Consider the following 27,711-nt stretch of genomic DNA (forward strand, 5'->3'; position numbering starts at 1 on the left):
ATATGAAATCAATAACACGGTCAGCCCCTTCTGCGCACTTACTCCTTTCTCCCCGCTGCGCGGCCGCATCCAGTAAAAAATAGGCATGCTGGGGTTCTCGTCCCACCACACGTAACCAGGCAGCAACTAGACTACAGTCCTGGTACGTGGTTGTTGGGTGACTGTTATGGAGGGAGGGCTCTAACAGACCCAAACCTCCGTTAGAAAGGAACCCCGCGAAGAGGCAGAAAAGCCAATAAGTGGCTAATTAAATGCTTAACACAATTAAAGTATGCATTCCTAAAAACATTATCTAAAAACAAATACAAAAAAATTGTCTAAAAACAGCCACCAATTAAGAAGATATTAAATCAATAAAGCGGTCAGCCCCTTCTGCGCACTTACTCCTTTCTCCCCGCTGCGCGGCCACATCCGGTAAAAAATAGGCTTGCAGGGGTTCTCGTCCCACCCCGCGTGACTAGGCAGCAACTAGACTGCATTCCTGGTACGTGGTTGTAGCAGGACCGTAATGGAGGGAGGGCTCTAACAGACCCAAACCTCCGTTAGAAAGAAACCCTGCGAAGAGGCAGAAAAGCCGATAAGCGGCAAATTAAATGCTTAACACAATTAAAGTATGCATTCCTAAAAACATTATCTAAAAACAAATACTAAAAAACTGTGTCTAAAAACAGCCACCAATTAAGAAGATATGAAATCAATAACACGGTCAGCCCCTTCTGCGCACTTACTCCTTTCTCCCTGCTGCGCGGCCGCATCCGGTAAAAAATAGGCGTGCTGGGGTTCTCATCCCACTACACGTGACCAGGCAGCAACTAGACTACAGTCCTGGTACGTGGTTGCAGGGTGACCGTAATGGAGGGAGGGCTCTAACAGACCCAAACCTCCGTTAGAAAGGAACCCCGCGAAGAGGCAGAAAAGCCAATAAGTGGCTAATTAAATGCTTAACACAATTAAAGTATGCATTCCTAAAAACATTATCTAAAAACAAATACTAAAAAAATTGTCTAAAAACAACCACCAATTAAGAAGATATTAAATCAATAAAGCGGTCAGCCCCTTCTGCGCACTTACTCCTTTCTCCCCGCTGCGCGGCCACATCCGGTAAAAAATAGGCTTGCAGGGGTTCTCGTCCCACCCCGCGTGACTAGGCAACAACTAGACTGCATTCCTGGTACGTGGTTGTAGCAGGACCGTAATGGAGGGAGGGCTCTAACAGACCCAAACCTCCGTTAGAAAGAAACCCCGCGAAGAGGCAGAAAAGTCGATAAGCGGCGAATTGAATGCTTAACACAATTAAAGTATGCATTCCTAAAAACATTATCTAAAAACAAATACTTGGCAGCACATGACAGGGCAAAACTTGCAGCAAGCAAAATCTAGGGGCTGGTGATGATGAGTTGATGTAATTTGTGTCTCGGAGACTTCAGAAGAACAGGAGGCAAGCCCTCACTCTGGGTTCAAGTGAGATGGGTCCACTCCTTCCTCAGCAAGGCAGAAGACAGCAGGCAGCAGGACAGCACAGCAGAAAAGCAATTGTTCTGGAGCAGCAGTCCAGCGTGGCAGTCCTTTTCGCAGCACAGCAGCCCTTCCTGACAGAGTTCTTCACCGGTCCAGTAATTTACTGATTTGGTAGGGTCATAGGTCCAATACTTATACCCAGTTGTGCCTTTAAAGTGGGAGTGTCTTCAAAGAAGGTCTTTGAAGTGGTGCACAGAGGTCCTGGCTCCAGACCCACTACAGGGGGTTATGCAGCCGTTTGTGTTAAAGCAGGACACTGCCTATTCAAGTCCAAGTGTCAGCTCCTCCTACCCATCATTCCAAAGATAGGCCATCAGGATGTTGATGATCCATTAGTCACACCTAAGCTCCCATTGTGTGTTGCTGTCTGGAGGGAATGCACAACTTCCAGCTGTCACCCAGCACAGGTGTGTATTGGTGACAGGTCGCAGACACACAGGGCCAATTGAAGGGAAATGCTAACTTTCTTAAAGTGGCAATTAATTAGGGACTTATAAATAAATTAAATAGGCCAATTGTGGATGTACCGAATCAAACCATGTTTAGGGAGAGAGCACATGCACTTTAGCACTGGTCAGCAGTGGTAAAGTGCTCAGAGGCATAAGGCCAACAAAAAACGAATTCAGCAAAAAGTGGAGGGAAAAAGGCATTGGGAGTGACTCTATAGAGAGGGCCATTTCCAACATCATGTTTCTAAACTAAAGAAGATCTGGGTGTCATATGTGTAATTGTAACAGGTTTGATTGAAGGGCCTGATGAGGTCCAGTAGTGGGATAAGACTTGCATTGCAGAGGAGTGGGGAGACAATGAAACAATGTAAGGTGCTAGAGTCAGTGTAGAAAGAAGCTCAGGAGAATGGTGTCAATAAGATGATGCTTCGTTTGTTACAGAGGTAGGAGGAGATCCATTCTAAGATTGCTCCTTAAATACTGAGTCCCTCCGGCTTTAGTAGTGGTGTGCGGCAATGGACTGTATCAGATGTCAGTGATGATGTGGCAGCCCTCCATTTCTACCATCTGTGGTCTTTCGGCTGTCCAAGATGGAGGACACCTATATATGTGGTTCTTCTGCCTAAACAGAAAGCACTTTGGTAAAAGAGTACTGTACATTGTTTTCTTTCAAGAAGGTCTGGATCAAGCCCATTCTATTGATGAACCGACACCTAGAACCCAGTACTTTGTTTTTCTTCCAAACATTGCATGTAGTACTAGTTCCAATACGCTTGTCACAACTGTTGAATTACCCATAATATTATTGAGATTGCACCTGGTTGAGCTACTTGGTCCCAAAGTGAATGGTACCCTTTTTTGGGAAAAGGAGAAGTGACAGTTGTCTCTCAGTCCTCCTCTAGCGAATTGTGCTTTATTAGACAGGGAGCGTTAAGAGTCAGGCAATCCTTTCAGATAGTTTCTTCTGTGCAGGTGATTAATAGATAGAGCCCCTTAGAGCCCCACTCTCAAACCCCACCACAATACTCACACACAACGATTGCTCTCTGATTATTTATTATACAGTATTGTCAACATGACCAATGTTATGAGAATGATCATGATTAAAGTAATAGTAATAAATCTAATCCTAAGTGTCTAAACGCGCCCCCGTGCAGGTATATTATGTATCTGTATTACTAAAAGCGTCTTATAGAACGAGGAGGGTTCTCTTATGCTCTGCTCTCACTTTGCTACAAAAATGTGCAAACAATAGCCATTAACAGAAGCTGATAGAAGTGAATGATGCTGTTCTTTTTTCTACCAAGTGGGATCTCTACAGGTTATCTTTACTTACAGCTGTGGGAGAGCGTAGCTTATGTTAGTATGAAATGTTTATGAACTAACGTGTAATAATGCTGCATAAAAAACATATTAATGTATTTTGCTAAAACGTGCGCTTGAAATGTGCCCACGGGGAGTGGCCGTCAATATATACAATGACTAATGAAACTGACTAATAATGTTGAAATGTTATATTAGGATATGACTTTGCACTAATAATAACAGGTTATGTGTAAAGGTTGTGCTAATAAATCATTAGGCCTTAGTTAGCATGAGTCGAGGCCTAGCTGCCTGGCTTTCATATTAAATGTATTTTTCTAATGTGCAGTGTGCTGACTTGCTGAAGGACAGGAACTCCTGTTTTTCTCCAAACTAGAAGATGAATGTAACGGTAGTAGATCCGTTCCCATGAAATTCAACTTGCTTAGTGAAACATTTTTGCTGAACGCAACAGTGTAAACTACTTGCAGGTACAAGGTCGCCTGAACCGGTACAGACAATGGAGCCACTGACTAAAGATGTAAAGAAGACCACGAGAGTATGAAATCATACCTTACATTCTACCCACTAAAGGCGTCAATCATAAGGACCAATAAACTACGTGAGAACAGTTATGTGGTGACAAATTCAATGAAGTAATTGAAAAACTATTGGATAGAGATAGTGGGGTACTGACCCCAGCCAATTAGCTTTTAGGGGATTATACAACAGAAAAGGGATAAAAACCCTTGACACAAGGAAGTAAATCAGAACAGGAGAGAATAGGAGACTAGGAGAGAGTTAGGGAGATGCTGATGCGATTTGCTATGAACCAGACACTTTGTCACTCTGCATAGAGACTTTGCTGTTTGGTTCTTAAAACCATTCTTGCCTTATATTGCCCGTTTACACTTTACCTCCTTATGAGGGAAGTGCCCCCTTTTTCCCTATTGCTGAATTCCTGATGGCGAATCAACTGATGTCCTGAGGACGAAGACCGAACCTGAGTGCTGACCCAATACGGAGGGTAACTATATGACAATGAAATTGTAATTGTCTGTTTGCTTTTCCTTTCTGGGTACCAACTGCTTCTTTTGACAGAGACCATAGCTAGATGTTTTCTAAATTGGTGTTACTAAATTGTTTTGCATCAAGCCCAACATGCCAATGCTGATTCGAGGTTAGATGAGGGGTTCACTAAATTGACACAAATAGACAAATGACCAAATCTATGATTTGTTGAATAACGTGATGATGATGATACTTTGCTAAGGATAACCTATGCTGACGCCGTGTTATATTCTAATGTTCGTGATTCTTGCTTTGATGAAATCTTATCAGAGTTGCCATATTGTGACTATGCTAATGTGTTTCTTGGTTTTGAGACTAATAAACTTGCTAGTAGAATTGTAATCAATAGGGAATAAACCTCATAGGATAGTACTAGACTGGTGTGGTTATTCATGACTGCAAGGTCATGGTGGTTTCTGAGTTTTATTAAATGTCTTTGACTAATTTGAATTGTCGTATTACTGTGAACTTTGATGACATTATTGACATATTGATTGACATGCTGATTAGTTGTCTCGCCCTAAGGTGTCTTCAATCAGGGTCAAAAGATTCATTGGCCTAAAACGAGTCCCAAAGTGAGTATATTTGTCATAAAGGGACGCGTTAAAAGTTCTGGTAGCAGAGCAACGGTTTAGGCCCTTTGGGGCCCTAGGACGAGGGACCATTGTTTAAAAGTGTTTTTCGAGATAATGCAAATTGGTGGTATGATGCGTTTCTAAATTCCCCATGACTTTCCCGGAATCTCGGAGCTCGCCTAAGTGAGTTTGGTATGTTCTTGGCGTTTTAGCATGTATGGTGTAGAATTTGCGCTTGCTCAGCTTATGCACATTGCAGGTGATTTGTGAAATTTGTGTGGATTTAGGTCAGGTAATGTTTTTTTAGTAGGAGTGGGCGTACTCCGCAGTATGAGAGTAGGGAAGTCGGCGAACTTCATGTGAGTGTGGCGCTTTGTGCTCAAAATTATCCACGTGGTTGTTGGTGATGTACGGACCCGTCGTGGTCTAAGACTCCGGAGTATATTGACAAGTGTAGGAGACACTTGGGTTTATGTTGTAATTTGTGCGGTTTAATAGGTCAATCGGGTGTGGTTGACAAGTCGGGTTTGAGTCAAATTGTGTGAATGAATCCTTTGATGGAGATTTGGCAAGTTCTAAAGTGCACTAGAGCAAACCATTGACAAGTCGAGAGTAGGATTTGCGGGTCGAATTCTGCTTGCGAGTGCAGGAGCTGAGAAGGAGAGAGTAGCGGCCGAGGCTTCAAGTGAAATCTCTGTAAAGTTCTGAAGCGATTGTGTTACCCTTCCTGTAGTAAACCGGCAAATTTTGGGTTTTTGTTGTTAAAGGTGCTCGCAATATATTGCATTAGTTTTGTGTGAAGAGGACAAGCCGCAAGACTTTGTCAGCTGCAGTGTGTGAGTGTGACGTCAGTGGTGTCGCGCTGGGATAGGTCAGCTGCTGAGAGGGGTCGCACACGGATTGGCAGCCATCTGTGAGAGGCATTGGGTTGAGCAAGGTGGGTGAAGAGTGTTCTGGGAATTAAAGTCACTTCCTGATTAGAATCTAAACAAAATAAAAGACGCAAAAATGAAGTTTTTCAAGGCTCTAAAGAGTCCTTGGAAGGGAGATGTATATATTAGAGCGAGAGTGGGGGAGCCTACACCGCCTGAGGGTACTCCAGCTTATATTGTAATGGAAGAGAAGGGAGTCGCGCCATGTCTTTGGATGAAGCAGTGGTGCGAATTGACAGAAAAGGAGGGATGTTTAGCGTTTCCAGAATATGGAACGTTTAATACCAGAATTTTAGAGAACTTACGAATGATGTTAAGTGTGCAAAAACCGCCTCAGAGACCAGCTCAGTATGAGGCATTAGCAATCTGGGAATTGATGGCCATACGACAGAGACAGCAGAAATTTGAGAGAATGAGAAAAGCAGAAAAGACTTTAGCCGAGGCTAGATGGGATAATGAGAACAGGATGTGGAGAAGGGGAATAGTTGACGGACTTAAAATGTTCCAGGCCATAACACAAGAAGACGAGACACAGGGGAAGAAGGCTACTTGTAAGACAGACAAGGGTTCTGATAAACCAAAGGAGACAAAGAGGTCTTGGGCAGACGCAGATGATTCAGACGATGAAGAGTTTCTTAATCAGTTGTTACATGATCGCCCGCCACCATATGCCATAAACGATAACGTACAGAGCACAAGTGGGGGTTCTGAAGACCCGGCACAAAATAAGGGCATCAAAAGTGCAGTGCAGACAAGTGATACAGTTTTGATACAGAATGGTGTCAGTGTACCCACTGCGCCAGACACACAGATACAGTTGCAGCCACCACAGATTCAGAGGATTTATCCTGATGTTCCAGTATTGGAAACAACTACGAGTCTGATGGTGCCGCCTGATCCGATATATACGAGATCAAAGTTAGTGCAGATTGAGCCAACTCCGCAATTGCTGCCCCAGCCACAGCTGGTTCCGAGTTACACTTCAGTTGCAGGACCGCAGTCAGTAGCTACAGCACCAATGATGAATCAAGCTATGGGAGTTAATGCTCCACAGGGTTTGGGACCAGGTCAGACACCAGCTGCCATATCATTACCAATTACGGTTGGTCCACCAGTACCGTTGTATGCGCAAGGCAAGCCTGGTGTATGTGATCAGGGAGTAATGACCTGAGAGGCGATAAGAGGAGGGTCCATAGGACACCTGCAGGGAGAACAGACAGTCGAAAGGACTAGATCCTTGTTAGACTTTAGTCCAATTGGGGTTCCTTAGGAGACAATGAGGCAAGCAGGGTTGGGAACGCTAACCCCACAGGTAATGAGTACAAATACGACACAGACACCAATGGTGCAATCTGGAAACATTTTGTTGCAAGGCTTAACAGCGCAACAATTGAACGAGTGGTTGGACAAACTCAACACTTCGCAAACTACTACAGTTACCACAGAGAGGTCAGAAAGGGAAGAATACCTGAATTTTGTGAGGCTGGCTGTAGAAGCTATGGAGTTAGTGGAAGGAACAATGGGGGTGAACAGACTAGAGTCATACACGGAAGCAGAGTTGAGGTATCTGTGCCCCAAAATAACTAGAGAAGTGAGCAAGGTGCATCAGAGGTTGGCAAACCTGGCGGATAAATACAACATAGACATTGAGAGTACTAAACATATGAAAAGAAGCTACAGATTAGACTTTGAGCCTAAAGATTTCGAGCACATTAGGTCTACCAGAATGAAAACACACCTCAAAGAAATACTGCAGACTGCTCAAATTTGGGGAGCCTTAGAGAAATGGGAAGGCAGATGGGCAAAGAAAAGAGATAAAGAGAAAGGTGATGGTCCGGAAGCAAAGCAGGCTAAAGCCGCACCGGACATGGGGACAATAAAAATATTACCCATGAGAGAGACAGCCGGAGGGGTGGTAGTCCATGTCTAGAGGTGACATTTTGTCATTCGCAAATGACTACCCCAGGTTGAGGGAGAAGCCGATAGAATGGTATCAGAAGACGGACAGGTTTGTGAAGCTTGCGAAATGTCTCTGGGAGGATTTGAATACCCTGTTTGAGATTATAGTTCCACCTGACTTCTGGCTTGAGTGCAAGAGGGGTGTGGATTAGCCGACAGAGGAGCCGGCAAGGGATAAGTTTACTGGAGCACCATCCGCAGAAGTGATGAGGTATTATCATAAAGTGATTGAGTTTTTGAAGCAGAAAGTGTCTCCGAAAGTGACTGACTGGCAGAAAATCGATCGAACATCACAGGAAGCCAAAGAGTCAGTTCATGCTTACTATGAGAGTTTGTTGAAGGCATTCAAACATTACAGTGGCACCGAGGTCATTGAGCCGAAAGACATGAATCATCTTGTGTTCAGGTTTGTTGAAGGGCTGAGACCAGAAATTAGCCAGATCATTAAGAATCATTCGATCTGTTGGCAAGCAAAGCCGATTGATGAGGTGTTGTAGTACGTGAAATACTGTAGTGATGAGATTGAGTTGAAGCAGAGAAAGTTGAAAGAGAAGGTGATGGTGATGCGCATTAAGGCAGCGCAAGCAGGGATGCAGGGAAATGGAGTACAGCAGGTGGTACAACAGCAACCGCAGGGGAATGGAGTGTTTCAGGCACAGCCGAGAGGCCAAGGACGAGGAGGTTTTGTGAACCGTGGTCCAGACTTGAATACTGTTGTGGTTCAAAATGATGTGCAGGGGATGAAAAAGGTGTCACCATGTCACACGTGCGGGAGCGTGGGACATTGGAAGCGGGAATGCCCAATGGTGGTGCAGGATGGTGTTGGTCAACAAAGCAATGATGTCGGTACCTTTCAGAATGTGAGAGGTCCAAAAATGAGAGGGCAAAATCAGAGCTTCCAGAATAACATGGTACAGATGCAGGGGTTACAGCCCATGCAGCAGATGCAAATGCAGCGTGTCCAACAAGCACAGATGCAACAGACACAACAGCAGATTCCCATGGTACCTAGCCAGCAAATGCAGATACCATTAGCTCCAATGGGACAGCAACAGGTGATGCTTCCTCAACAGGTCACAGGTCAAACAATGAGTCAAAATAACACAGTACAGCAGTTCCCATTGCGTGGTGAGGATGGAATAAACAATGAATGGTCGGATGATTGTTCAGACAGTGAGGAGTGCAGGCTTGCAGCGTCCCTAGAAGTAGATCAGAGGGGACCCTATGTAGAGGGGAAGGTGATGGGTCATAAGGTTTCATTCTTAGTTGATACAGGAGCTACGCGCTCTACAGTCAGAAGTGCAGAGCTTCCGAAATTACCACTTTCGGGACGTACCATAAGAGTGGTAGGAGTAGCAAACCAGTTCCTGACAAACCCAATTACAGATCCGGTCCAAGTTGAGATTGGCAACTTCCAGGGATTACACAAATTTGTAGTCTGTGATTCTAGTCCCGTATCCCTACTTGGAAGAGACTTACTGTGCAAAACGAGATGTTCGATTACCTGTTCCAATGAAGGGATTGAGGTGCAGACGAACAGTGATGATGAAGGGGATGATGGTCAGTTTCCAGAGTTAGAGACTGACACCGCAAATGAGGAATACCCTTTGATAACCCTATTCCCAATGCTTACAGTGAATGACTTACCACCTGAGTTGCAGGGAACAGTGACAGAGAAAGTGTGGGACCTGACAGGAAAGGAAGTGGGACTGATAAAAGGAGTAGAACCAGTTAAAGTAGAAGTGAAGCCGAATGCTGTGTTTCCCCAGGTGCCGCAGTACCACATGGCACAAGATGTCCTCATTCAAGTAGCGCAAATAATTGCAGACTTTGTAAAGCAAGGGGTTCTGAAAGAAGTGCTGAGTAGCCCGTGTAATTCACTAATAATGGGTCTGAAAAAGCCTTGTGGGAAAGTTCGAATTGTTCAAGACTTGAGGAAAATAAATGAGATTGTGGTAAAGTGTTGCTCCATAGTGCCAAATCCAGCTGTGATCATGTTTCAGGTTCCGTGTGATGCAGAGTGGTTCACAGTTGTGGACTTGTCTCAAGCATTCTTTTCGGTGCCTCTTCATGAGGATAGCCAATTCCTCTTCAGTTTCAAATTCCTGGATAAGGTGTACAGTTGGTGCAGAATTCCTCAAAGGTTTTCTGAGTCGCCTTCCATTTTCAATCAGATACTGAAGAAGGACTTGGAGTTATTAGAACTGCCTTTCAGTTCAACCCTAGTGCAGTACATTGATGATTTGTGAATTGCGTCCAGGACAAAAGATGACTGCAGGTACGACACAATTGCCTTATTGAACCATTTGGGAAAGAACGGACATAAAGGGAGTCATTCTGACCCTGGCGGCCGGTGATAAAGCGGCGGCCAACCCGCCAACAGGCAGGCGGTCAAAAAAAAGGTATTCTGACCCTGGCGGGAACCGCCAACACAGGCCGCCACTTTAACACTCCGCCCGCCACGGCGGGACAGACAAACAGCTCGGCGGTCACCGCCAACAGCCAGGCGGCAGACAATGTACCGCCCATCCTATCACAACTCACCAATCCACCACCTTTTCCGGGGCGGGAGCCCCGCCGATAAAAACACGGCGGAAACAGACTACGAACGGGAAAACGCTCACCTATACACACTCCACGAGGAAGGAGGACAGCATGGAGCCCGAATTACACATCCTACCGGCTATTGTCTACCTGCTCATCTACCACGAGTACGAACGCCGGCGCAGACGACAACGGTGAGTATTGCACCTACGACACAGGGGAGGGGGGAGGAGGAAAGCTTACGGGCACACACATATGCGACCCCCCCCCAACTATCTACACACCAATGCAGAGCACCAAGTCACAGTGACACCACCCAAACCCCCCGTAATAATGCAAAGACATAATTAAAGTGAGAAACAACATTTATGTATATAAGAGGTTCTTTGAAGTCATGGTAAAATAGCAATATGAATAGTAAAAAAACAAGTAAGAAAATAACGAAACCGATAAACATAGGCAATAAGTCCTGCACAGTCACCTAAATTTCCACTGTCCGTGGGCCAAAGTGGATCAACACATGGGCAAAGCCCACACAGGAGACCTGAGTTCGTTGGAGAGAACACTGTTGGGGCATCAGATGACAAAACTACAGGCACCTCAGGGGGAAGGGAAGGGGGGGCACCTCAGCCACATGAGTCCACAACGCCAGATCCACGAAGGGTCCACCATGCCCACTGTGCCATCCTGGGGAGTGCAAAGCCACAGTCTCACAAGTCTCTACAGTGGGTGGGTTGCCCACCGTGCCATCCTGGGGAGTGCAAAGCCACAGTCTCACAAGTCTCTACAGTGGGTGGGTTGCCCACCGTGCCATCCTGGGGAGTGCAAAGCCACAGTCTCACAAGTCTCTACAGTGGGTGGATTGCCCACTGTTACATCCTGGGGAGTGCAAAGCCACAGTCCATCAGGTGGATTACAGAGACCACTGGTCATGGAGGAGGCATGGTGGGCAGAGTGCGTCGTGAAGGCCTGCCCGACACAGAACCTGGACTGCCAATGGGCCAGCGGTGCTTGACAGGAAGGGCCCAGCAGAGCGGTGCTTGAGACGGCGGGGCCCAGCGGAGCGGTGCTTGACAGGAAGGGCCCAGCGGAGCGGTGCTTGACAGGAAGGGCCCAGCGGAGCGGTGCTTGAGACGGCGGGGCCCAGCGGAGCGGTGCTTGACAGGAAGGGCCCAGCGGAGCGGTGCTTGAGACGGCGGGCCCAGCGGAGCGGTGCTTGACAGGAAGGGCCCAGCGGAGCGGTGCTTGAGATGACGGGGCCCAGCGGAGCGGTGCTTGACAGGAAGGGCCCAGCGGAGCGGTGCTTGAGACGGCGGGGCCCAGCGGAGCGGTGCTTGAGACGGCGGGGCCCAGCGGAGCGGTGCTTGACAGGAAGGGCCCAGCGGAGCGGTGCTTGAGACGGCGGGGCCCAGCGGAGCGGTGCTTGACAGGAAGAGCCCCGCGGAGCGGTGCTTGAGACGGCGGGGCCCAGCGGAGTGGTGCTTGAAACGGCGGGGCCCAGCAGAGCGGTGCTTGACAGGAAGGCCCAGCGGAGCGGTGCTTGACAGGAAGGGCCCAGCGGAGCGGTGCTTGACAGGAAGGGCCCAGCGGAGCGGTGCTTGAGACGGCGGGGCCCAGCGGAGCGGTGCTTGAGACGGCGGGGCCCAGCGGAGCGGTGCTTGACAGGAAGGGCCCAGCGGAGCGATGCTTGAGACGGCGGGGCCCAGCAGAGTGGTGCTTGACAGGAAGGGACCAGCGGAGCGGTGCTTGAGACAGCGGGGCCCAGCGGAGCGGTGCTTGAGACGGCGGGGCCCAGCGGAGCGGTGCTTGACAGGAAGGGCCCAGCGGAGCGGTGCTTGACAGGAAGGGCCCAGCGGAGCGGTGCTTGACAGGAAGGGCCCAGCGGAGCGGTGCTTGAGACGGCGGGGCCCAGCGGAGCGGTGCTTGAGACGGTGGGGCCCAGCGGAGCGGTGCTTGACAGGAAGGGCCCAGCGGAGCGGTGCTTGAGACGGCGGGGCCCAGTGGAGCGGTGCTTGACAGGAAGGACCCAGCGGAGTGGTGCTTGAGACGGCGGGGCCCAGCGGAGCGGTGCTTGACAGGAAGGGCCCAGCGGAGCGGTGCTTGAGACGGCGGGGCCCAGCGGAGCGGTGCTTGAGACGGCGGGGCCCAGCGGAGCGGTGCTTGAGACGGCGGGGCCCAGCGGAGCGGTGCTTGACAGGAAGGGCCCAGCGGAGCGGTGCTTGAGACGGCAGGGCCCAGCGGAGAGGTGCTTGAGACGGCGGGGCCCAGCGGAGCGGTGCTTGAGATGGCGGGGCCCAGCGGAGCGGTGCTTGACAGGAAGGGCCCAGCGGAGCGGTGCTTGAGATGGCGGGGCCCAGCGGAGCGGTGCTTGAGACGGCGGGGCCCAGCGGAGCGGTGCTTGAGACGGCGGGGCCCAGCGGAGCGGTGCTTGAGACGGCGGGGCCCAGCGGAGCGGTGCTTGAGACGGCGGGGCCCAGCGGAGCGGTGCTTGACAGGAAGGGCCCAGCGGAGCGGTGCTTGAGACGGCGGGGCCCTCTTCAGCGGTGTCTTTCTGCACGGCGGGGCCCTCTTCAGCGGTGCCTCTCTGCACGGTGGGGCCCTCTTCAGCAGTGTCTTTCTGCACGGCGGGGCCCTCTTCAGCGGTGTCTTTCTGCACGGCGGGGCCCTCTTCAGCGGTGTCTTTCTGCACAGCGGGGCCCTCTTCAGCGGTGCTTGTCCAGTCATCCAAGGGAGCCAGACCTGGCCAGGACTCCCTGCTTAGTCGCCCTCCGACCGTGCAGTTGCTGGACCCTTCTGTGACGGAGTCCTGGGCCCGTGGGTGTCCTCCCTCACACCCGGGATGGGGCTTGTGGGGCCCTCCTGGTCCGCGCCCCTGCTGGCTGACTTCTCCGCCCTGCTGCCCTTGCCCTCCTTCGATGAGGCTCTCTGGCCCTTGCCTCCCCTGGATGTTGTGGCAGGTGAGGGCCCAGGACTTCGCTCCTTGGGGGCAGCCATGTCAGTCTTCTCGCGGCGGCCCCTGATTTTACGGGTCCTCTTCCCAGGGGGGGGGCTGGCTGTTCCCTTGCTGCTGGCCGATGTATCTGTGCTGGGAAAGGGTGGACTCCAAAACCCCTGCACAATGGTGACACTTGAAGCAGGGCTGGTGGTGGCTGAGGTGCTCTTGGGACTCTTAGCAGATGGAGGGGGTGGGTCAGGTGGGGCAAAGAGGTTAAGTTTGGAGAGGTAAAGTTTTTTAGGACCAATGTAAAGGGTAGGTGTAGTGGGTATGGGAGTGGAGGAAGAGGATGTGGTTGTAGGAGAGTCAGGTGTGTTGTCTTTGGGTGCAGGTGCTTGTGACGTAGGCTGTCGTGAGGTGGTTGGCTGTTGGGTGGGTGGCTGCCTGCGTTTGTGTGTCTTGGAAGAGGGGGTGACAGACACAGTGGGAGAGGACACAGGGGACGTGTAAATGGCAGTGGGGGTGGTGACTGCACGTGTGCGGACTGTACTGGAGGGTGTGCTGGTGATGGAAGTACTGGCTGATGGTGGTGTGCATGCAGGTGTGAGTGGAGACGTCACAGGGAGAGAGGAGGGAGACGAGGAGGCGGGGGACCCAGGGGTGGTAGTGACTGTTGGCATCTCTGCATCTGGGTGTTGCTTGGGTGAATGCCTGTGTGATCTGTGGTGCTTATGTCTGGATGAGTTGCCCTTGGGTGTTGAGGTGTGTGCAGGCTGGTCTGATGGTGTGGATGGGATAGGCTGAGGAACAGGAGACAGAGACAGGGTGGAGACAGGGTGGAGGCAGATAGAAGAGGGAGGCTGGAAACAGGGACAATGGCTGTCGTCAGTGCTGAGGCCAGAGCATTGAACGATCGTTGATGGGCAGCCTGACCCGAATGAATGCCCTCCAGGTATGCATTGCTACGATGCACCTCCCTCTCTACCCCCTGGATGGCATTCAAAAGGGTAGACTTCCTAACAATGATGGTCTGTAGGAGGTCAATGACCTCCGCACTGAGGGCAGCAGGGGTAACAGGGGCAGGGCCTGAGGTGCCTGGGGCGAAGGAGATGCCCGCCTTCTTGGGCGAGCGGGCACGGAGCGAAGGCTGAGGGGCTGCTGGGAGGGCGGAGCTGGTGCGCTAGGGAGCTCCCTTCCGAGGACGTGTCGGTGTCGCTGGTGTCACCACGGGTCCCCGTTGTGGTGCTCCCCTCGCCCTCCGTATCACTGGTGACCTCGGTGTCTGTAGCATGGCCCACCGGGGCCTTGTGAGTTGCAGCTCCCTCGTGCTCCGATGCCAATTCTCCTCCGCCTGATGATGCTAATGCACACATGCACAAGAAGACAAAGAAAAAGGGTGGGGGGAGAAATAAAAACAGGTTGAGTGCATGCATTGTCAACACCGTTGGCGGAGAGGACAGACACAGGAGCCTCATGCACTACGCCGCGCAATCGGGGTACACTACTCAGTACTTGTGACTAGGCCAACAGATGGGCTTTCTGATGGGCGCTGACCTATTTGACATGTACAGGGTGGGAAAGGAAATTTCAACATTTTCCTGCATGTTAGATGTGATTGCCCCCCCCTCCCCAACCCTGCCATGTGGCACATGCTCTCATCTGTCGTGCCTTGCACTCCTCATTCGCTCCCCACCCCACCATCTTACATCCACCATACACAACCCAGGCATAGCCCATTCAACGTGCACCCAGTGTACTTACCTGTTGGTCTGGAGGACCGTAGAGTAGCGCATACTGGGGTAGGACCCCATCCACAAGTTTCTCTAACTCTTCTGAAGTGAAGGCACGGGCCCTTTCCCCAGTCGCAGCAGCCATTGTCTCTTCCAGACCGAGGTCACAGCAGCACTTGCAGTATAGGTCCTCTCCTGTGGATGATCAGGTCTCGAGTGATTAAGCAGATAGAAAATGGCGGTCACGCCCGCGGCGGTGCGTACCGCGGCGGTGCGTACCGCGACCGCCGGCGCACATCGTCATTGGCTCCTGAGACCCATAGGGTTCAATGTTAACCAATACTGCTTTGCGCCGCGGTCTTCGACCGCCTACCGCCACGGTGAGCCACGCCAGGGCAGTGACCTCACATCCCACTGTCACACTTCACAGGTCAGGCAGCCGCCATTTCAAGGGCCCACATGGCCTGATTTCTACTGCGTCACACAGGCCTAGGCCTTGCATTGCCACTCATACAAGCCATTCAATGCATAGCGAATCGTGTAATGTGCAAGCTGTGGGAACGAACCTGAGGGTTGCTTGACTCTGTGCTCCATGTTGTCCTTCCTAGGCACCATCCGCTGGGACTTGCGAGGAGAAGGATGAATCCTCCCGTGTACCGACCGCTGGTGGACCTGTCGACAATGGAAGAACGACATATTATACTTCGATACCGACTTGACAGAGCCACTATACATGAACTGTGTGCCCAGCTGGAGCCAGACCTGATGTCCCCCATCCGCCAACCCACAGGGATTCCCCCTCTGGTGCAGGTGCTGTCAGTACTCCATTTTTTGGCAAGTGGGTCTTTTCAGACAACAGTGGCCATGTCATCAGGGATGTCTCAGCCTATGTTTTCTAAGGTTTTGTCCAGAGTGTTGTCTGCCCTGATGAAATACATGCGGAGATACATTGTTTTCCCTGAGGAGGGTGATTTGGCCACTGTGAAGGGTGATTTCTATGCCCTTGGACATATCCCCAACATCATTGGTGCCATTGATGGGACCCATGTGGCTTTAGTACCCCCAAAAGACAATGAGCAGGTGTACAGAAATAGAAAAAGTTACCATTCGATGAATGTCCAGGTGGTCTGTTAGGCTGACCAGTACATCTCCCATCTAAATGCCAAGTTCCCTGGGTCAGTGCATGACGCGTATGTCATGCGAAATAGCAGCATCCCTTATGTGATGGAACAGCTACAGAGACACCGTGTGTGGCTAATAGGTGACTCTGGTTACCCCAACCTGCCTTGGCTATTGACCCCAGTGAGGAATCCCCGGACCAGGGCAGAGGAACGGTACAATGAGGCCCATGGGCGAACTAGGAGGATTATAGAACGGACCCTCGGGGTCCTGAAGGCCAGGTTTAGGTGCCTGCATATGACAGGGGGATCCCTCATGTACTCACCAAAGAAGGTGTGTCATATCATCGTGGCCTGCTGTATGCTTCACAACCTGGCTTTGCGACGCCAGGTGCCTTTCCTGCAGGACGATGGTCCAGATGGTGGTGTTGTAGCAGCTGTGGAGCCTGTGGAGAGTGAAGAGGAGGAAGACGACGGGGACGACACGGACAACAGGGACACAGTTATACAACAGTATTTTCAGTAGCACCCAGGTAAGAATCACCCACGCCATTTTACATTTACTTCTGGCCTCCTGCATCTCTACTTTCTGTGTTTCCCCCCAGTTCCTTTTCACTGATTTTTGACTTTCCCTTCCCTTTTCAGAGCTGTATGACCCACAGCATGACTTCTGCTTTGTTTGCCCATGGACTAATGCTTATTGACACTGGTATGTTGTCATCACAATGTAAATGAACATTATTGCACCGTTATGTGTAATACATTTGTAAAGAATACAAGCAGACTCCTGACATTTGAAGTGCAATTGGTGATTTATTTAAAGTGCTGCGTATAGGTCCGTGATAGTAAAACGGTGATGGGGGGGGGTGGAGTAATGTCCATGGTAGAGTCCAGTTCTCAGTAGCACAGGTGCAATGTCCATATGCCTGTGGAAGGATGGAGCAGGGGCAGTTCAAGGTTGGACAGGGTGACAATGTGGGACAGTGGGATGACATCAGGGGGTATCTTAGGCTGGCGGGGGTCTTGGCATCCTACTCTGTCTTCTTGTGTGATCTCAGGTTCCGCTTGCGGGGTGGTTGATCTTCAGCAGGAGGTGGGGTTCTGGTGGCCTGTCGGGGTGTGGGGGCCTCCTGTCCACTTGCGCCGGCGGAGGTGGTAGGCTGTTCGTCGTCCGGGCTGGTGACAGGGGCCCTTTGGGGTGCCACATGGTCCCGCAATGTGGTGACTATCTGGTTGAGGGCCAGGACGATGGTCCCCATTGCGGTCCCGATGTGCCGGAGTTAGTCTCTGAACCCCATGTACCGTTCCTCCTGCTGTGCCTGGATCTCCTGGAACCTGGCCAGTACCGTCGCCATCGTCTCCTGGGAGCGGTGGTATGCTCCCATGATGGTGGTGAGGGCCTCTTGGAGAGTGGGTTCCCTGGGCCGGTCAACCCCCTCTGGCACAGCAGCCCTCCCAGTTGCCCTGTTTCCCCGGGCCTCTGTCCCCTGGACGGTGTGCCCACTACCACTGCCCCCAGGTCCCTGTTGTTGTTGGGGTGGTGGGTCAGCCTGGGTGCCCTGTAGTGGCGGACACACCGCTGATTGACGCGTCCTGGAGACAGTGGCATGGGCCCGCTGGGTGGGAGCTGTGCTGGTATTCCCAGAGGGGGTTGGGTCTGCTGCGGCCTGTGTCTGTGTGTGGGGAACCGACTGTCCAGAGGTCCCCGATGGTCCGGGCTGGTCATCAGGTTCCAGGTCGACAGAGCTGCTGTCATCACTGGGGGCCTGTACTGGGGTCGCGATGGACAAATCTGGACCCTCCTGGCCGGTGTGTTGGCGTTCGGGCCCTGCAGGGGTAAAAGAGTATGGTTATTGCTTCTGTGTGTGCCATGGCGTGCGATTTGTGGGTGCCCTTGTCCCCCAGTGCTGGCATTCCCTTGTGGGAGGAGTTGTGAGGGTGGTTTGGGGGGGGGGGTTGGGTATGTGCAGTGGTCATGCTTGGGTGATGGGTGTCCATGGTTTGTGTTGGCATTCAGGGATTGGTGTTGTGTTGGGTGGGTTGTGCTGGTGAGACATTGGCAGGGAGGAAGTGTGCTGGGGGGTTGGGGGTGAGGGTGGGGGTGCGGGTTGACATGCTGGTGGTTGGGGGGGGTGAAGTATTTGGGATTAGACTTACCAGAGTCCATTCCTCCGCCTACTCCAGCGAGGCCCGCAGGATGCAGGATGTTCAAGACCTCTTGCTCCCATGATGTGAATTCGGGTGGAGTGGGTGGGGGTCCACCGCCAGTCTTCTGCACAGCGATGTTGTGTCTTGACACCATCGACCGCACCTTCCCCCGTAGGTCGTTCCACCGCTTTCGGATGTCTTCCCAGTTTCTGGGATGCTGTCCCACAGCGTTGACCCTGTCGACGATCCTTTGCCATAGCTCCGCCTTCCTGGCTATTGTGGTGTGCTGCACCTGTGTGCCGAATAGCTGGGGCTCTACCCTGATTATTTCCTCCACCATTACCCTGAGTTCTTGGTCCGAGAACCTGGGGTGTCTTTGGGGTGCCATGGGGTGGTGTGGGTTGGGGTTTGTGGTGATGAGTGTGGTGTGTGTGGTGGTGTGTGGTGTTTTGCGCGTGGATGTGGTGTGGGTGATGATGTTGTGTTCCTCTGTGTGTTGGGGTTTGCGATAGCTGTGCTGTCTCTCTCTCTCTCTCTCTCTCTCTCTCTCGCCTTCTCTCCGAATTTCTAGTAGTGGGGGTTTGTGGGTGATGTGGGTGTGTGTTTTATAGTTGATTGGTTGTGTGGGTGTGGTGTGTGTATGTGTATCAGGTGTGTGTATTTTGAATTGTCTAATGTGGCTGTGTTTTGTAAAGGTGTGTGTATTTTGACCGCGGCGGTGTGTACCGCCAATGGAATACCGCGGTTGAAAGACCGCCGCGTGGATTCGTGGGTCGTAATGGCATGGGCGTGTTCGTGTTGGCGTGACGGTGGAGGTTTGGTCATCTCCAGTTTATCGCTGACCGCTGATGAGGCGGCCTTCCGTGGATGTCGGGTTTTTGGCGGTTTGGAAGTTGTCGGTCAGAATGACCGTGGCGGTTTGCCGCGGCCGCGGCGGTAGAATGGCGGACTTCTGACTGGCGGTAAGAGCCTTTTACCGCCGAGGTCAGAATGACCCCCAAAGTGTCCCCAAAGAAGCTGCAATACTGTCAGAGAGAGGTGAAGTACTTTGGTCACCTAATTGAGAAAGGGTCAAGAAAAATATCCAAAGAAAGAGTGACAGCCATACTGCAGATGAATCCCCCGACAGCTAAGAGAGATGTTAGGATGTTTTTGAGAATGGTGGGCTACTGTCGTCAGTGGATTCCCAACTTCTCGATCATCTCTAAGCCCCTGATAAGACTGACTGTCAAAGAAGTTCAGGATGGCCCGGGTGCTATAACCATGTCCAAAAAAGAGATGAAGGCATTCATGGTGTTGAGGGAAAGCATGTGCAGGGCACAAGCTTTAGGTATGCCTGATTACACTAAGCCTTTTGTACTGTTTTGTCATGAACGTGATGCTTGTTCTTTGTCTGTCCTGACACAGGTCCAGGGAGGTGCAAACCGCCCAGTAGCATATTTCTCACCTACTTTGGACCCAGTCGCAGCAGCCTTACCGGGTTGTTGCGTACAGTTGCAGCAGTTGGTCAAAGCCTCACACAGTGTGAAGGAATAGTGATGGGACATCCTTTAACAGTAATGATTCCCCATTCAGTTGAAATCTTGTTAACCCAAACCAAGACGCAACACATGACAAACGCATGCCTTACAAAATATGAGACCATTATACTGGGGTCTCCGAATGTGTCCCTTAAGACATGTACTGTATTCAACCCGGCAACTTTACTTCCTATTGATAATGCAGACATTGATGATGCCGAGGAAGTAGAACATGATTGTCTTGAGGTAACAGATCTGTGCACCAAACCAAGGCCTGATATTAAAGATACCCAACTTGAAGAAAATGATTACATTATCTTTGTTGATGGTTCATGCTTGAGAGACTCAGTAGGAGTACTGAGAGCTGGGTATGCCGTGTGTACAATCTCCGGTATCTTAGAAGCTTCCTGGCTCGAAAGAGTGTACTCTGCTCAAGTGGCAGAATTAATTGCTCTTACAAGGGCATGCCACGCAGCTGAAAACCTGAAAGTCACTATCTATACTGACAGCAGATACGGATTTGGAATTGTACATGATTTCGGCCAGTTATGGTCACAGAGGGGGTTCATGACCTCTTCTGGTTCTCCAGTGAAAAATGGCGAAAAGATTAAGGATTTGTTGCACGCGATTCAGTTACCTCTTGAAATTGCCGTGGTGAAATGCAATGCTCATGTTAAGTCACAAGACTTTGTTTCAATGGGAAACGGCTGTGCAGAACAAGTCGCAAGGTTTTGTGCATTGAACTGTATATTGTTTCGAGATCAGTGGGAATTGTTACCTGAAACTGAAAATGAAACATGCTTAAACTTTGCCTTAAGGGTGGTTGACACATTAGATGAGCTAAAATCACTACAGGGACGTGCCAGCAAAGAGGAGAAACGCTCCTGGCAGAGAATGCAATGCGTACAGAGATCTGATGACTTATGGGTATCAGAGGAGGGAAAAATGGTTTTGCCAAACAGTCTTTTGTCACAGTTTGTGAGGTTTTACCATGGCCAAGCACATGTAGGGAGAGACACAATGATCAGGTTATTCAAAATTGATTGGTTCAATCCAAAATTCATACAAGCTGCAGAGGTTATCTGTCACAGGTGAATCATCTGTCAGCAGATGAATGCAGGGAAAGGGACTGTGGTGAATATGAGACACGTTGGGAGAGCTGGAGGTCCGTTTAGCAGGATGCAGATGGACTTCATTGAAATGCCTGTGTGTGGAGGAATGAGGTACGTGTTTGTGATTGTGTGCATTTTCATCCACTGGATTGAAGCTTACCCTACACATAGGAATGACAGTCTCACAGTAGCAAAGCTGCTGCTTAGGGAGTTAATACCACGTTTCGGATTCCCGATCTCTTTAGAATCAGATAGGGGCAGACACTTCGACAATGAGGTGATTAAGCTCTTGTGTGCGCATTAAACATTGAGCAGAAGCTGCATTGTAGTTATCGCCCTGAAGCATCAGGACTAGTGCAGCAGATGAATGGTACCTTGAAGTCGAGAATGGCAAAAATGTGTGCAGCTACCAATTTGAAGTGGCCAGATGCATTGCCCTTAGTACTGATGTCAATGAGAAATACACCTGACAAGAAAACAGGACTGTCTCCCCACGAAATTCTAATGGGCCGAGCTTTGCGATTGCCCGCAGTACCTGTGAATGCTCTTGTGAATATCACGGATGATATGGTGTTGGACTACTGCAAGGGTCTGGCTGACGTGGTTCGCTCTTTTTCTCACCAGGTGGAGGCTACCACATTTCCACCGATAAGTGATCCAGGTCACATCCTGAAAGCCGGTGACTGGGTGGTTGTCAAGAAACACGTGAGGAAATCGTGTCAGGAGCCACGTTGGAAGGGGTCGTATCAAGTGATACTGACAACCACTACTGCTGTGAAATGTGCAGGTCTTCCGAATTGGATACATGCCAGTCATACAAAGAAGGTGACGTGTCCGACTGATGAGGAACTTGAAGTGTCCAAAACAACAGCTGCAGAGAAGGAAGTCTCAAGGCCAGAGAGTATTCAAAGGGGAACTGAGACTGAAGGAGAGCCGGCTGAGGACGGCTTAATCACTCAAAACGAGATCCAGAGGGGTGATAGTGAGCCTATCTCAACTGGGGCATCAGGGGAACCGACACAAAGAGAGATTCTCCCAGAAGCAATCAGATATAGGTTTGAAGTTGAGCCCATAACAGACCCTGAAGGTGAAGGGAGTGAGGCAGAAGGAAGTCGAGGTGTTCTGACTACTCCTGAGCCGCTTGCAGGTCCATCAAGAGAAAACACCATAGCACAAGAGGAGGGCGCTATTCAACGTCCTGAAAGGTCAGACAGAAAGAAAACACTTAAAGGGGATAATTGGCCGGAGCCACAAGCTGCAAGGGAGAAAGTAATCCCTAATGAGACAATAGAGGAAGAAGTTGATACAATCAGGAAAGAAGATCTCAGTGAAGGAGAGTTGCAGGGTGAACGCAAACTGAAAAGAAAAAGAGTTGCAAACAGAAGGTGTGCAGGTCCGGAATAGGCATACGCAACGTCAGCTGAATGGCAACAAGAATTCTTGCCATTCTGTTTTGATCGAGAGGTACCAGGCCAATACTATGGCACCTGAATTAAACCTGAAAAGCTGAGAAAAGAGACTGATAAATTACCGGATGTGACACTGTTAAGCTGAATTGACTCTGAAAAACCGATTATGACAAGCTGCTAACCTGATTTGACAAAGGGGGTCCTGGAGTGAGCGAAACGCTGTAAAATACTCGCAGAGAGAGAGAGACTTTGCACAAGAAAAAAAAAGAAGAGCTTTTATATCGTCCTCAAGTTGATTGTTTGCTTTGTATTCTGCTACCTGATTCTTTACCGATCATGAGTTACAATAGAGATAATAGTAATAAGGGTAGGATGTGTGGTTGGTTGAGTGCGATTCTGGGTATTGTTTGTGCAATAATAATTATAGGTGTGATTGTGGGAATGCCATTGGTGGATAAGAAGGTGACTAACAATGCTTCAAATCCTGAGACTGCTACACTAATACCATGGGAGAAGTTTGAGCAGGATGCAAAATACTTGCATGAGGTAACTAATCCAAAAGGGGAACTATCTACTAATGTTTTCTATCGCTTGCTGAATGAGTATGTTGACACAATCGATGCGAAAAACTGCTACGTATGCACAAAGATTCCTTCATCAGTACAAGAAGGGGTTACTTATCATAGTCTGCCATCAACCTACGGGATAAGATGTAGTTTGCTGCTAACAACATTCTATGATCAAGAACATGTTCAATACTTCTATTTTAACTTATATGTAGTGGTTTCCTTTGTGCCGGTGATTGAGTTTCTAAATAAACTAGCTAAAAAGCACAGCATAAAATTAGTTTGAGGTTTCTTTGAGCCGACACTGACATTTGGGACAGCTTATGCACACCGCAATAATCTAACCTGCTTACTAACACCTGTAGAAAAGAGCTTCTTAGATCACACTGATGATAGACGAAAAGCATTAAAAGAAAGGCTAGAAAAGGGATTAGAAAAACGCACGCTTGCAAATGATTATGCATTCACTGCTATAAAGACACAGGGCAAGTTAACTATAGATCCATTACACGTAGGAAGGCTTTGTATATATAGGCCGAAATCTGAGCATGACACTTTATTGGTGGGAACGAGTAAATGTAGGCATGTGTTTTTGTTTCAGAGTAAATGGACATTCATGTTAAATGGACAGGATCCAGCGATCCCTGGGATTTATTATATATGTGGGCTTAATGCTTATTACCGTCTTCCAAAGGGATGGTATGGGACATGTTATTTGGGAATAATTTTCCCAAAGATCTACCAGATTGATGACTTAAAGCAAATTCCTAAAATGTCTGAATTACAACATACTAGACAAAAGTGAGAGACAGCGGCTGCTGTCGTTGGTGACATATTTGGAGCCATGATTCCTTCAGTAGGGGTTATTTTAAACTCCATAAAGATTTGAAAGTTGTCTACTATTGTGGATAACATGCTGGCAAACTTCACAGAGGCTATACTCCTGATGGATACTGAACTTGCTGTGGAACGAGCTATGACTCTTCAAAACCGGCTTGCTTTAGACATTCTTTTAGCGGAGAGTGGCGGAGTCTGTAAAATGCTTAATGAGCGCCATTGTTGTGCATTCATTCCAGATAACAGTAAAAAGATTAGAGGTATGCTTACTAACCTAACAAGATGTAGTGCAGATTTGAAAGAGATGAAGGAACCTGGAGTTTGGGAAAAGGTTGGGAAAGGAATTACCAAAGTAGGGAATTGGTTTAGTAGTATTTGGAACGGGGTTCTTGCAAAAATTTTAGGGGGTCTATTGATTGTCCTGATTTCTCTATTAGGACTATGGTTGTCATGCAAAATAAATAAAAGAATTAAAAGACATTTGGCAAAACGTAATAAAAGAAAAGAAGAAAAAGAAAAAGAAGAAATGTTCAAAGAAATTTGGGAAAGGTCCCATAGGAAGGAAGAAATTGAGATGCGAAAATTAAAGAAAATGAGAGGTTGTGAAGGGAAAGGTTTTTTGTGATGACAAGTGTCATCAGAGGAGGGACTGGGAGAGCGTAGCTTATATTAGTATGAAATGTTTATGAACTAAGGAGTAATAATGCTGCATAGAAAACGTATTAATGTATTTTGCTAAAACGTGCGCTTGAAATGTGCCCATGGGGAGTGGCCGCCAACATATACAATGACTAATGAAACTGACTAATAATGTTGAAATGTTATATTAGGATATGATTTTGCACTAATAATAACAGGTTATATGTAAAGGTTCTGCTAATAAATCATTAGGCCTTAGTTAGCATGAGTCGACACCTAGCTGTCTGGATTTCATATTAAATGTATTTTTCTAACGTGCAGTGTGCTGACTTGCTGAAGGACATGAACTCTTGTTTTTCTCCAAACTAGAAGATGAATGTAACTGTAGTAGATCTGTCGTAGTTTGGACTCTTGCTCTGAGCAAGACTGCTGGTTTAAGGATGACAGTACCTTTGTTTGTAGGCGACTACGCCTTTCCTACAACAAATCGCAACTGTTGTCCCAACCTTACCGGCTCACTAGCAGCGCCTCACCAGAAACACAATAGTAAAAGGTGATTTAGGGCAGCCGTTACGCATGGACTCGAGAATAAGATATCTCAGGGAGTGTCATGGTTAAACGGATATTACCCTTTTCTCACAGATATATCATGTCTCATACAAACACAGGCAATGACACAGATGCAGTAAAGTTTCAATGGTTTTTATTTAACATAACTGCAATTTGCGATAAATTGCATGGGCTGCAATGATTAGGATAATGAATAATGCAAGAAACAGAATTGTGAAGACGAGAGTCATTATTACAAAGACCCCCACCATCTTGCAATACTTAGAAAAGATATATGAGATGTAATATGCCCTAATACCCTAATGTGAAAAGCCTAACCTCCTACCTAAAGGAGAGCTGGGTTTGTTAATCCTAATCTGCCAAGGCCATGCCCATGAGAGGAGCCCCCAACCCTCGTTACCTTGGAATGAGGTCTCTATCTCAGACTCCGCAGGGACACGAAGACTGGGTCAGCGTCAAGACGACTGCCGCATCGGTATCAGCGATGGTGGCAATGCCCTCTGGTCGGAATCCCTCTGATTATCTGTCTAAAGTGTGATGTATATATACAGATCTACAAGGACCCCTGATGTAGGTGTGTTCCTAAACAATAGATAACAGACATGCTTGGGACGGCAATTAATATAAACAATCCCTCGAAAGTATAGAGAGGGAAAATCCCTAAGTGTGAACACTTACTGTTTGTTTGTCTTTGGTGTTTGATCTTGACGCCTTGGCGCGGTGACACTGATAATGTTACCCATAACAAGTGGCCTATCTATAAACAAGGCAGCCATCTTAGAAGAAATAAATAATTAAATGGGCTAAGACAGAGCAAAATAAGTAGGTTAAAAGTCACTAGGTGATGGGGGCATGAGTCTGCAAGCCAGAGGCTAGGCTAACGCCTGTTATCCCATTAAAACAAACTAGGATTCACTACAGATCCGTTCCCATGAAATTCGACTTGCTTAGTGAAACATTTTTGCTGAAGGCAACAGTGTAAACTACTTGCAGGTACAAGGTCGCCTGAACCGGTACAGACAATGGAGCCACTGACTAAAGATGCAAAGAAGACCACAAGAGTATGAAATCATACTGGACATTCTACCCACTAAAGACGTCAATCATAAGGACCAATAAACTACGTGAGAACAGTTATGGGGTGACAAATTCAATGAAGTAATTGAAAAACTATTGGATAGAGATAGTGGGGTACTGACCCCAGTCAATTAGCTTTTAGGGGATTATACAACAGAAAAGGGATAAAAACCCTTGACACAAGGAAATAAATCAGAACAGGAGAGAATAGGAGACTAGGAGAGAGTTAGGGCGATGCTGATGCGATTTGTTATGACCCAGACACTTTGTCACTCTGCATAGAGACTTTGCTGTTTTGTTCCTAAAACCATTCTTGCCTTATATTGCCCGTTCACACTTTACCTCCTTATGAGGGAAGTGCCCCCTTTTTCCCTATTGCTGAATTCCTGATGGCGAATCAACTGATGTCCTGAGGACGAAGACCGAACCTGAGTGCTGACCCAATACAGAGGGTAACTATATGACAATTAAATTGTAATTGTCTGTTTGCTTTTCCTTTCTAGGTACCAACTGCTTCTTTTGACAGAGACCATAGCTAGATGTTTTCTAAATTGGTGTTACTAAATTGTTTTGCATGAAGCCCAACATGCCATTGCTGATTCAAGGTTAGATGAGGGGTTCACTAAACTGACGCAAATAGACAAATGACCAAATCTATGCTTTGTTGAATAACGTGATGATGATGATACTTTGCTAAGGGTAACCTATGCTGACGCCGTGTTATATTCTAATGTTCGTGATTCTTGCTTTGATGAAATCTTATCAGAGTTGCCATATTGTGACTATGCTAATGTGTTTCTTGGTTTTGAGACTAATAAACTTGCTAGTAGAATTGTAATCAATAGGGAATAAACTTCATATAATAGCACTAAACTGGTGTGGTTATTCATGACTGCATGGTCATGGTGGTTTCTGAGTTTTATTAAATGTCTTCAACTAATTTGAATTGTCGCACTACTGTGAACTTTGATGACATTATTGACATATTGATTGACATGCTGATTAGTTGTCTTGTCCTAAGGTGTCTTCAATCAGGGTCAAAAGATTAATTGGCCTAAAACGAGTCCCAAAGTGAGTAAATTAGTCATAAAGGGACGCGTTAACAGTTCCATTAACAATATGTGCACCAGATTAGCTAAAAGTGTTCCTTCTTTGTACTAATAGCTCAAATGATGCGAAAAAGCACCAAGTTTGTAAAACATGATGATCAAGCACACTATTGTTTACACTACCTTTCAAACATGTGGTCTGCTTTTCCTATACCTGATGCCTACACATGCACTCTCTTATTTTACATGTAGTCATTTTACATGCAATCAGGCCTGTCTTACATGTAACATGCACTATTGGGATACAAAAGCCCTGCCACACCAACAAAGATATGCTCCCTTTATTTAGGGAAGGGGCATTTATTTTGTAATCAATTTAATGCTTATTTCTACACTTGACTATGTGTATGTAATTTGCCTGACAGATGTAGGTACAATGTGCAGATCTTTAGCCTATGCTCCAGCTTATGCTATGGAAGCCTCAGATGTAAGCAATGTATGCAGAGTGTGCTTACCTCTCATAAATGCACAGCGTAGAGGTCTCGGATTTATGCACAGAATGCTGGCATCTGATATACTCATAGTATGGAAATCTCCAGGTCATAACCAGGATGCTTGAGTCTTATAAATGGCTAGTTGTCAAATGCATGC

Source organism: Pleurodeles waltl, chromosome 1_1 (assembly GCF_031143425.1).
Source record: "Pleurodeles waltl isolate 20211129_DDA chromosome 1_1, aPleWal1.hap1.20221129, whole genome shotgun sequence".
In the NCBI taxonomy this organism is placed as follows: Eukaryota; Metazoa; Chordata; class Amphibia; order Caudata; family Salamandridae; genus Pleurodeles; species Pleurodeles waltl.